The sequence below is a fragment of the Cibotium barometz genome, chromosome 3, assembly GCF_041138505.1.
Source record: "Cibotium barometz isolate CiBa-2024 chromosome 3, ASM4113850v1, whole genome shotgun sequence".
Lineage (NCBI taxonomy): Eukaryota > Viridiplantae > Streptophyta > Polypodiopsida > Cyatheales > Cibotiaceae > Cibotium > Cibotium barometz.
This window is the reverse complement of record NC_141048.1, coordinates 43,619,005-43,631,946: the sequence shown is the minus strand read 5'-3', so window position 1 is coordinate 43,631,946 and position 12,942 is coordinate 43,619,005.

Sequence of the window (12,942 nt, the reverse complement as noted above, 5' to 3'; positions counted from 1 at the left end):
TCCCCATTCAACCCCCAATTTATCGTTGAGGACCAGCAAGGTCAAACAACCAGATCCATGCCCAAATTCAGAAAACAACTCTTACTCCTTGTTCCAATATCTTCCACGACGTATGTGTGGGTATCTTCGGCGACTCAGAGCCCGAGCACCGTATGGTCAACACCCTCTAGGATCCTTTGCAGGTCACCTAGCGCTTCACTCATAGGCCGCTTCCTTAGTCCCTCATCCACTGTACTGGAAGCTCACCATTTAAATCGAACCGAGGCTGGTCAAGACCTCGGTCAACCTTGCTACGCGAGAGACGTCCTCTATTGACTCTCCATCAGTAGCTGTTGTAACTTTATCAGATAGGTCTCTACGACCTCATTCACAAGACGGTCAAAATACTTCCCCAGCATTTTTGACATAAAACAATCATTTAAAAACAGGTCATAAATACAGTTTCTATAACGAACTCTCGTCTTTCCACATTGTTCCACATCAATCCTCATTTATTTCATATGTATTCCCATTCTCATCACATCATTTTCCATCTCATCACATCTTTTCTCATTTATCCGCATCAGTCTCATCCACTCGCCTCTACCCATATCGACATCTCATCACATCTATCCACTCGCCTCTCTACCCATATCCACATCTTATCATATCATATTCATTCACATCACATATCACATCTCATTCACTCACATCCCGATTCTCATGGCATCACATCTCATTCATTCACATCACATCACATCTCATTCATTCACATCCCGATTCACATCACATCACATCTATTCACGTCCATCACATTCATTTACATCACATCACATTCATTTACATCCATCACATCTATTCACGTACATCACATCCATTTACATCCATCACATCACATTCATTCATATCCATCACATCACATTCATTCATATCCATCACATTCATTCATTCATATCTACTACATTCATTCTCATAACCATCCCATCACATGCCTTCTATCCACATATTATATCACATCACTCCTATCCACATCATATCTTATTCATACACATCTCATCTCATTCATCCACATCCATCCAATCGTTCACATGTAAGACTACTCACATCTATCCATACATTCATATCTATCACTTCACATCCACATATATTCATGACACATCACATTCTTTCACATACACATCCACATCCATTCTTTCACATACTCATCCACATCCATTCTTCACATACAAATTCACATCCACTTTCATCACATACACATCCACATCCATCCATTCATTCACATCTATCTGATTCACATCACATCTATTCACATCACATCTCATCTTCTATTCATATCACATTACATCCATCCATTCATTCACATCTATCTGATTCTCATCACATCTATTCACATCACATCTCATTTCTATATAAGTTTTCAGTTTGATTTTCTTTTGAATACAAGGAGTATTTCTTGAATCAGTATCCCCAAAACTTCTTGATCGGAATTCTGAATTTCATACCAGAATTCCTCGAATTCTATAACCTTGATCCACATATCAATTCGAAAGTTCTCAAACTTAGTTTCAGATTTGGTGGGAGTTTTGAGTGTACTTTTCTAAACTGGTCACACCTTCTTTCCTCGAAACTGACGAAAGAATTTGGTCTTGGTCATAGTTTGATTCAAGGTTCGAGTCGGATAAGATTTTTCCTGAACTATCTTTCTCGAAAAGGTTTGATAGTTCAGTTACTATCTTACTAAATTTCTTTCTTTGAATATTCACTTAACTGATTTCTAAATTAGTTACGAATTCCAATGAGGAATAGATTAATCATTTATCTGAATATTTCGATCTCGATAGATTTCCTGAATTCTCTTTTTACAATCCGTGTGAATATAAAACAATAGAAATTTCTCTCTTAGAGTATTTAATTATTCATTTATCAAATACTCGTATAATTTAAACATAGAATTTAAGAGAATTCTAATTTTGATATAAAAATTCTTTATGCATCTAATTATGCATAAAAATTAACTTTAATAGGAATAACACTTTTATAAAAAAATCCTTTTATGCATCTATTTATGCATAAAATCAAATTTAATAGGAATAACACTTTTAAAATAAAAAGAATTTCTTTATGCATCTATTTATGCACATAAATCAATTTTTATAAGAATAACGCTTTTATAATTAATAAAATTATTTTATGCATCTTTCTGTGCATAAAAATCAAATTTAATAAGAATAACACTTTTGTAATTTAAAAAAACTTTATGCATCTTTCTATGCATAAACATCAATTTTAATGAGAATAACACTTTTGTAATAAAAAAATTCCTTTCTGCATCTTTCTATGCATAAAAATTGATTTTAATGAGAATAACACTTTTGTAATTAAAAAAACCCCTTTATGCATCTTTCTTTGCATTAAAAAAATTAATGAGAATAACATTTTTGTAATAAAAAAATTCCTTTATGTATCTTTTTGTGCATAAAAATCAAATTTAATGAGAATAACACTTTTGTAATAATAATAAAAATTCCTTTATGCATCTTTCTATGCATAAAAATCAAATTTAATGAGAATAACACTTTTGTACTTTAAAAAATTCTTTTATACATCTTTCTATGCATAAAAATCAAATTTAATGAGAATTAAAAAAATCCCTTTATGCATCTTTCTATATATGCATAAAAATCAAATTTAATGAGAATAACACTTTTGTAATAAAAAAATTTTCTTTATGTATCTTTCTATGCATAAAAATCAAATTTAATGAGAATAACACTTTTGTAATAAAAAAATTTCCTTTATGCATCTTTCTATGTATAAAAATCAAATTTAATGAGAATAACACTTTTGTAATAAAACAAATTCTTTTATGCATCTTTGTATGCATAAAAATCAAATTTAATGAGAATAACACTTTTGTAATAAAAAAATTCCTTTATGCATCTTTCTATGCATAAAAATCAATTTTAATGAGAATAACACTTTTGTAATAGAAAAAATTCCTTTATGCATCTTTCTATGCATAAAAATCAAATTTACTGAGAATAACACTTTTGTAAGTAAAAAAAATTTCCTTTATGCATTTTTCTATGCATAAAAATCAATTTTAATAATTAATATCAGTGATATCCATGCATATTCATAGGTGAATATGTACATGGAGTAATTAGAATATTTCTTTTAGATGCAAAAATGGTGGGAATTACTCTTTTAGAATGACATAAAAACAAACTTTCTTTTCCACATAATTTTGGAAAATTTTGCCATAACCTCCTTTGTATGGTTGACCATTTCTCCTTTTTATCATTCTTTATTTAACTTAAACCCAAATTAGATTTATAGAACTCTAATCTACATAATTTTCTAAAATTCAAGATAGTAAACAATAAGAAGAGTTTAATTAATCCTTTAGTTAATCTTTCTAGGATTGAGAAAGGTTGGAATGTAAAGAGGAGAAGGGGGGTGGCCTTTTTATCAAAGGCATAGCATTTGAATTTAATTCAACATCTGTAAAACATAAAAATTAAGAAAACCATAGATTCTTCATTAAACAATTAAGAAAATTAGCTTACATGGAGATTGTAAGCTCTCCTTTGGCTTGAGGGATTGAGGGTTCTACTCTTGTTTGAAGCAAGAGTGGCCACCAATTCACTTTGAAGAGGATTAGGCCAAAAATAATTGAATTATTAAAAAATTCAATGTAGACGGCTCAGGACAGGAACAGAGTAACAGTGCATAAACACCATTAAGCTTTTACAAAGGGGGAGGCTTCTATTTATAGGAAAAAGTGAGCCTCTAACCAAGCAAATTGATTCTAGAATTTTCCAGATCAGTTTGGTCAATTTTTAACCATTTTTAGGTCAGTTCAGCTTACTTTTGGATCTAGTTTTGAAATAGGAGAGAGGAAAGATGAAAATATCTCATTTTATTGATTAAAATTTGGGGGTAATGATGAGAAAAATGTGCTTACTTCATGAGGGGAGATCCCCACACTCAGGTGTCAAAATTCAGTTTTTTTAATTCTTTTCTTTGGTCCTTAGTCCACTCTTCACCTTATGTGAACATTTATTCATTTTTTTTGGGGGGGGGTTCTTTTATTCTTCAATTTATCTCCTCCCTACATTTGGATTAATCTTATTGGTCCATAGGAACCTTAATTAGACCATAATCCAAAAATTTCTAAAAATCTGGACCCTTGGGCTAAGGTCCTTTATACCTATTTTTAATTAATTCCAATTGCACATTGGAAAGTTCTTTTTGAATTTCTATTTCAGCGGAAACCATTTTAGACACTAGGAGGATTTTTATATCCAAAAATATCTTAAGTTTGAATTACCTCCCTCTAGACATTTTCTCTCTCTAGGCCAAAACAAGGTAAAATATGATCGTTCTTTTATTTCAGAGAGGGGAATAATTTTAAGATCAGAAGGTGAGGTTCTTACATCTGCACACCTCAAAAGCTGGAGGGAGGAATCTTACATCCTATCCGACTTAAAAAACGTGAGATGTTTGCATCTCACAAACTAGAGAACAACTCTTTCCCTTAAGATCCAACTGATTCTGGGGTTCCTTATAGTTTGGTGAACCCAACAGAATCCTAGGATAAAGATCCCTTTTATAGAATTCATCAACAGATAACAATTCATTCAAATCATAACATTCATATCCTTAACACAATAATGGTCCATTAGACCGAAATTTCCATCTAAACATTCCTCCATGGGAATTTCAATTATACAGGTTTTTAATTTGTCATCCCTTAACTTGATCCACTGGGTCAAGTGTTAACAATAGCAATCTGTCAGCACAATCCACTAATCTCATAGTGATTTGCTAAAGTCATTATCGTCATTCCAGTTACGAACATCATCACTCAGGGACTCGTCCCATTCATCCTCATTGTGGTTTTGCTCAGCTTAACGCATTTCAACCAAAATTCATGAATCATCATTTTTCAATCAGAATTTAAATCAACTCATCAGTTCTCAACCAGAATTTTAAAATCATATCAACCACATTTGAATTCATGAATCATCATTTTTCAATCAGAATTTAAATCAACTCATCAGTTCTCAACCAGAATTTTAAAATCATATCAACCACATTCGAATTCATCATCTGGATAGCAATTTTGCTTATAATTTCAAGGTCTTAGATTTACTCGTATATACTGCCAGTAAAGAGCTGCAGTTATACCCTTGGTATATATTCGGGTAGTCACGGTCCTTGGAATTTTAAGGTAAATACCATCATGTCTAGGCCTCAAGCAAGTCAAGGATTCCATACAATTGTGGTACTTCCATTTGAAGACCCAATTACCTATTTATGAATCTTCATTCTGAATATCAATTTGTATGAATTTCATCACACAATTACAACCTTTTACTGCTACTTCATAAATTTTTGACATTTCTGGTTTCTCAGTTGATCCACTTTAGCCAATTCGCTCTGATAGGAGCTGAAAGATCCATGTCCCCTCTGCGCAACGAATTCTGGGGTGCTAGCAGCGGAAGTAGCACTTCTTGCGTGGGGCAGGGTCCTTTACTCGGGGCCTCACTCACCACGAATATCCGGACAAGAGACTAATCGCTCGGTTCTTCCAAAACCAAACCCGAAAAAACTTCCCTTGCGAGAAAAGCACGGGCAATTCCTCTAGGATATTTTTACTCTAACGTAGTCAAGAGCCTTAACTAACTGAACTCATCTGACCGAACCCGTAAGTCCCATAGTCAGATCAAGGAAAAGATTGCACTTGGATCATAGAGACCAATGTTTTTTTCCTCATTGAGAGACACAATCGTTGATTCTTTTCCATAGAACAATTTTTTTCCAAGATTTACTTCATCTATCGTACCATAATAGAATTGAGTCTCTTTGTAGGGATCCATCAGTCCAGCCTATCCCTATCCAGCCCCTGGGTTAGCCAACTGCCCAACCACTGTAGTGATGGGATCCATTTAAGAATTTGGTTAGGTTTTGTCCCGGGTACCAGGGAAAAGAGTTCCCAGGCCCCGTAGCCGGATATTGATGCAAACTTAAAACTAGTCACACCACTTACACACCCAATATGAAATTGCCTTTTTCACAGATTCAGTTGTCTTTAAAACAATCATTTAATGAAACTCCGGTTGAATCTTAATTTCCAATTTTTCCTTCAGCGGTGTACTTATGACATCATTGGCAACCACAACGCTCACCATCTATCCACTCTCAGGGGCCTTTTCAATAGTTCCTAGCTCATAGTACCCGGCAATATATTCACTTATAAAAATCAAAATGGAATCTCCGTCGAAGATCAGCAAGATCAACCAACAGATCCATATAAAAGAGCCATGGACTCATTCGTTGAGGACTAGCAAGGTCAAACAACCATATCCATGTCCCGTAGCCGAATATTGATGCAAACTTAAAACTAGTCACACCACTTACACACCCAATATGAAATTGCCTTTTTCATAGATTCAATTGTCTTTAAAACAATCATTTAATGAAACTATAGTATCACTGATCATAATCCTCCAAAATTAATCCGGTTGAATCCTAATTTCCAATTTTTCCTTCAACGGTGTACTTATGGCATCATTGGCAACCACAACGCTCACCACCTGTCCACTCAGGGGCCTTTTCAATAGTTCCTAGCTCATAGTATCCGGAAATATATTCACTTATAAAAATCAAAATGGAATCTCCGTTGAAGATCAGCAAGATCAACCAACAGATCCATATAAAAGAGCCATGGACTCATTCGTTGAGGACCAGCACGGTTAAACAACCATATCCATGCCCCGTAGCCGAATATTGATGCAAACTTAAAACTAGTCACACCACTTACACACCCAATATGAAATTGCCTTTTTCACAGATTCAGTTATCTTTAAAACAATCATTTAATGAAACTATAGTATCACTGATCATAATCCTCCAAAATTAATCCGGTTGAATCCTAATTTCTAATTTTTCCTTCAGCGGTGTACTTATGGCATCATTGGCAACCACAACACTCACCACATGTCCACTCAAGGGCCTTTTCAATAGTTCCTAGCTCATAGTACCTGGCAATATATTCACTTATAAAAATCAAAATGGAATCTCCGTTGAAGATCAGCAAGATCAACCAACAGATCCATATAAAAGAGCCATGGACTCATTCGTCGAGGACCAGCAAGGTCAAACAACCATATCCATGCCCGAATTCAAAAAACAACTCTTACTCCTTGTTCCATTATCTTCTACGACGTACGTGTGGGTATCTTCGGTGACTCAGAGCCCGAGCACTGTATGGTCAGCACCCTCTAAGATCCTTCTTCGCAGGTCACCTAGTGCTTCACTCATAGGCCGCTTCCTTAGTCCCTCATCCACCATACCGGAAGCTCACCATTTAAATCGAACCGAGGCTGGGTCAAGACCTCGGTCAACCTTGCTACGCGAGACATCCTCCATTGATTCTCCGTCAGCTATTGCAACTTTATTAGATAGGTCTCCACGACCTCATTCACAAGATGGTCAAAATGCTTCCCCACCATTTTTGACATAAAACAGTCATTTAAAAATAGGCCATAAATACAATTTCTATAGTGAACTCTCGTCTTTCCACTGTTCCACATCAATCCTCATTTATTTCATATGCATTCCCATTCTCATCACATTATTTTCCATCTCATCACATCTTTTCTCATTTATCCGCATCAGATCTCAACCACTCGCCTCTACCCATATCCACATCAGATCTCATCCACTCGCCTCCTCTACCCATATCCACATCAGATCTCATCCACTCGCCTCCTCTACCCATATCCACATCTCATCACATCATATTCATTCACATCACATATCACATCTATCCCAATTTACATCACATCTCATTCACTCACGTCCCGATTCTCATGGCATCACATCTCATCTCATTCACTCATGTCCCGATTCTCATGGCATCACATCTCATTCATTCACATCCCGATTCACATCACATCTCATTCATTCACAACCCGATTCACATCTCATTCATTCACACCCCGATTCACATCACATCACATCTATTCACGTCCATCACATTCATTTACATCACATCCATCACATCACATTCATTCATATCCATCACATTCATTCATTTATATCTACCACATTCATTCTCATAACCATCCCATCACATGCCTTCTATCCACATTATATCACATCACTTCTATCCACATCATATCTCATTCATACACATCTCATCTCATTCATCCACATCCATCCAATCGTTCACATGTACGACTACTCACATCTATTTATACATTCATATCTATCACTTCACATCCACATATATTCATGTCACATCACATTCTTTCACATACACATCCACATCCATTCTTTCACATACATCCACATCCATTCTTTCACATACTCATCCACATCCATTCTTCACATACACATTCACATCCATTCTTCACATACATATTCACATCCATTTTCATCCACATACATATTCACATCCATTTTCATCCACATACATTCTTCACATATATATCCACATCCATTCTTCACATACACATTCACATCCATTTTCATCACATACACATCCACATCCATCCATTCATCCACATCTATCTGATTCACATCACATCTATTCAAATCACATTACATCCATCCATTCACTCACATCTATTTGATTCACATCACATCTCATCACATATATTCACAACACATCTCATCACATCATATCTCATCACATCTATTCATATCACATTACATCCATCCATTCATTTACATCTATCTGATTCACATCAAATCTCATCACATCTATTAACATCACATCTCATTTCTACATAAGTTTTCAGTTTGATTTTCTTTTGAATACAAGGAGTATTTCTTGAATCAGTATCCCCAAAACTTCTTGATCGCAATTCTGAATTTCATACCAGAATTCCTCGAATTCTATAACCTTAATCCACAAATCAATTCGAAGGTTCTCAAACTTAGTTTCAGATTTGGTAGGAGTTTTGAGTGTATTTTTCTAAACTGGTCACACCTTCTTTCCTCGAAAAACTGACGAAAGAATTTGGTCTTGGTCATAGTCTGATTCAAGGTTCGAGTCGAATAAGATTTTTCCTGAACTATCTTTCTTGAAAAGGTTTGATAATTCAGTTACTATCTTACTAGATTTCTTTCTTTGAATATTCACTTAACTGATTTCTAAATTAGTTACAAATTCCAATGAGGAATAGATTAATCATTTATCTGAATATTTCGATCTCGATAGATTTTCTAAATTCTCTTTTTACAATCCGTGTGAATATAAAACGATAGAAATTTCTCTCTTAGAGTATTTAATTATTCATTTATCAAATACTCGTATAATTTAAACATAGAATTTAAGAGAATTCTAATTTTGATGTAAAAATTCTTTATGCATCTATTTATGCATAAAAATCAACTTTAATGGGAATAACACTTTTATTAAAAAATCCTTTTATGCATCTATTTAGGCATAAAATCAAATTTAATAGGAATAACACTATTAAAATAAAAAGAATTTCTTTATGCATCTATTTATGCATAAAAATCAATTTTTATAAGAATAACGTTTTTATAACTTAAAAAATTCCTTTATGCATCTTTCTATGCATAAAAATCAAATTTAATAAGAATAACACTTTTGTAATTTAAAAAAAATCTTTATGCATCTTTCTATGCATACAAATCAATTTTAATGAGAATAACACTTTTGTAATTAAAAAATCCCTTTATGCATCTTTCTATGCATAAAAATCAATTTTAATGAGAATAACACTTTTGTAATTAAATTATGCATCTTTCCATGGATAAAAATCAAATTTAATGAGAATAACACTTTTGTAATTAAAAAAATTCCTTTATGTATCTTTCTATGCATAAAAATCAATTTTAATGAGAATAACACTTTTGTAATAATAATAAAAATTCCTTTATGCATCTTTCTATGCATAAAAATCAAATTTAATGAGAATAACACTTTTGTACTTTAAAACATTCCTTTATGCATCTTTCTATATATGGATAAAAATCAAATTTAATGAGAATAACACTTTTGTAATTTAAAAAAAATCCTTAATGCATCCCTATATGCATAAAAATCAAATTTAATGAGAATAACACTTTTGTAATAAAAAAAGTTCCTTTATAAATCTTTCTATGCATAAAAATTAAATTTAATGAGAATAACACTTTTGTAATTAAAAAAATTCCTTTATGCATCTTTCTATGCATAAAAATCAAATTTAATAAGAATAACACTTTTGTAATTAAAAAAATTCCTTTATGCATCCTTCTATGCATAAAAATCAAATTTAATGAGAATAACACTTTTGTAATAAAAAAAATCCTTTAAGCATCTTTCTATGCATAAAAATCAAATTTAATGAGAATAACACTTTTGTAATAGAAAAAATTCCTTTATGCATAAAAATCAAATTTAATGAGAATAGCACTTTTGTAATAAAAAAATCCTTTATTCATTTTTCTATGCATAACAATCAATTTTAATAATTAATATCGGTGATATCCATGCATATTTATAGGTGAATATGTACATGGAGTAATTAGAATATTTCTTTTAGATGCAAAAATGGTGGGAATTACTCTTTTGGAATAACATAAAAACAAACTTTCTTTTCCACAAAATTTTGGAAAATTTTACCATAACCTCCTTTGTATGGCTGACCATTTCATTTTTATCATTCTTTATTGAACTTAAATTAACCCAAATTAGATTTATAAAACTCTAATCTATACAATTTTCTAAAATTCAAGAGAGTAAACAATAAGAAGAGTTTAATTAATCCTTTAGTTAGTCTTTCTAGGATTGAGAAAGGTTGGAATGTAAAGAGGAGAAGGAGGTTGCCTTTTTATCAAAGGCATAGCATTTGAATTTAATTAAACAATTAAGAAAATTAGCTTACATGGAGCTTGAGAGGATTAGGCCAAAAACAATTGAATTATTAAAAAATTCAATATAGATGGCTTAGGACGACAGGAGCAGAGTAACAGTGCATAAACAGCCGTAGGCTTTTACAAAGGGGGAGGCTTCTATTTATAGGAAAAAGTGAGCCTCTAACCAAGCAAACTGATTCTAGAATTTTCTAGATCAGTTTCGTCAATTTTTGACCATTTTTATGTCAGTTCAGCTTACTTTTTGGATCTAGTTTTGAAATAGGAGAGAGGAGAGATGAAAATATCTCAAGTTTTTTTAATTCTTTTCTTTGGTCCTTAGTCCACTGTTCATCTTATATGAGCATTTAGTCATTTTTTAGGGGGGTTTCTTTAATTCTTCAATTTATCTCCTCCCTACATTTGGATTAATCTTATTGGTCCATAGGAACCTTAATTGGACCATAATCCAAAAAAAAATTAAAAATCTAGACCCTTAAGCGAAGACTTCTATTTATAGGAAAAAGTGAGCCTCTAACCAAGCAAACTGATTCTAGAATTTTCCAAATCATTTTGGTCAATTTTTTACCATTTTTGGGTCTGTTCAGCTTACTTTTTGGATCTAGTTTTGAAATAGGAGAGAGGAGAGATGAAAATATCTCATTTTATTGATTAAAAATTAGGGATAATGATGAGAAAAAGGTGCCTACTTCATGAGGGGAGATCCCCACACTGAGGTGTCAAAATTCAGTTTTTTTCATTCTTTTCTTTGGTCCTTAGTCCACTCTTCATCTTATGTGAGAATTTACTCATTTTTGGGGGGTTTTCCTTTTATTCTTCAATTTATCTCCTCCCTACATTTGGATTAATCTTATTGGTCCATAAGAACCTTAATTGGACCATAATCCAAAATTTTTTGAAAATCTGGACCCTTAGGCTAAGGTCCTTTATACCTATTTTTAATTAATTCTAATTGTACATTGGAAAGTTCTTTTTGAATTTTTGTTTCAGGGGAAACCATTTTAGACACTAGGAGGATTTTTATATCCAAAAATATCTTAAGTTTGAATTACCTCCCTCTAGACATTTTCTCTCTCCAAGCCAAAACAGGGTAAAACAGGATCTTTCTTTTATTTCAGAGAGGGGAATAATTTTAAGATCAGAAGGTGAGGTTCTTACACCTGCACACCTCAAAAGCTGGAGGGAGGAATCTTACATCCTACCCCTCTTAAAAAACACGAGATATCTGCATCTCGCAAACTAGAGGACAACTCTTTCCCTTAAGATCCAACTGATTCTGGGGTTCCTTATAGTCTGGTGAACCCAACAGAATCCTAGGATAAAGATCCCTTTTATAGAATTCATCAATAGATAACAATTCATTCAGATCATAACATTCATATCCTTAACACAATAATGGTCCATTAGATCGAAATTTCCATCTAAACATTCCTCCATGGGAATTTCAATTATACAGGTTTTTAATTTGTCATCCCTTAACTTGATCCACTGGGTCAAGTGTTAACAGTAGCAATCTGTCAGCCAATCCACTAATCTCATAGTGATTTGTTGAAGTCATTATCGTCATTCCAGTTACGAACATCATCACACAGGGACTCGTCCCATTCATCCTCATCGTGGTTTTGCTCGGCTTAACGTGTTTCAACCAAAATTCAAAAATCATCATTTTTCGATCAGAATTTAAATCAACTCATCAATTCTCAACCAAAATTTTAAAATCATATCAGCCACATTCGAATTCATCATCTGGAAAGCATTTTTGCTTATAATTTCAAGGTCTTAGATTTACTCGTATATACTGCCAGTATAGAGCTGCAGTTATACCCTCGATATATACGGGTAGTCACGGTCCTTGGAATTTTAAGGTAAATACCATCATGTCTAGGCCTCAAGCAAGTCAGGGATTCCATACAATTATGGTACTTTCATTTGAAGACCCAATTACCTATTTATGAATCTTCATTTGTGAATATCAATTTGTATGAATTTCATCACACAATTACAACCTTTTACTGCTACTTCATAAATGTTTGACATTTTTGGTTTCTCGGTTGATCCACT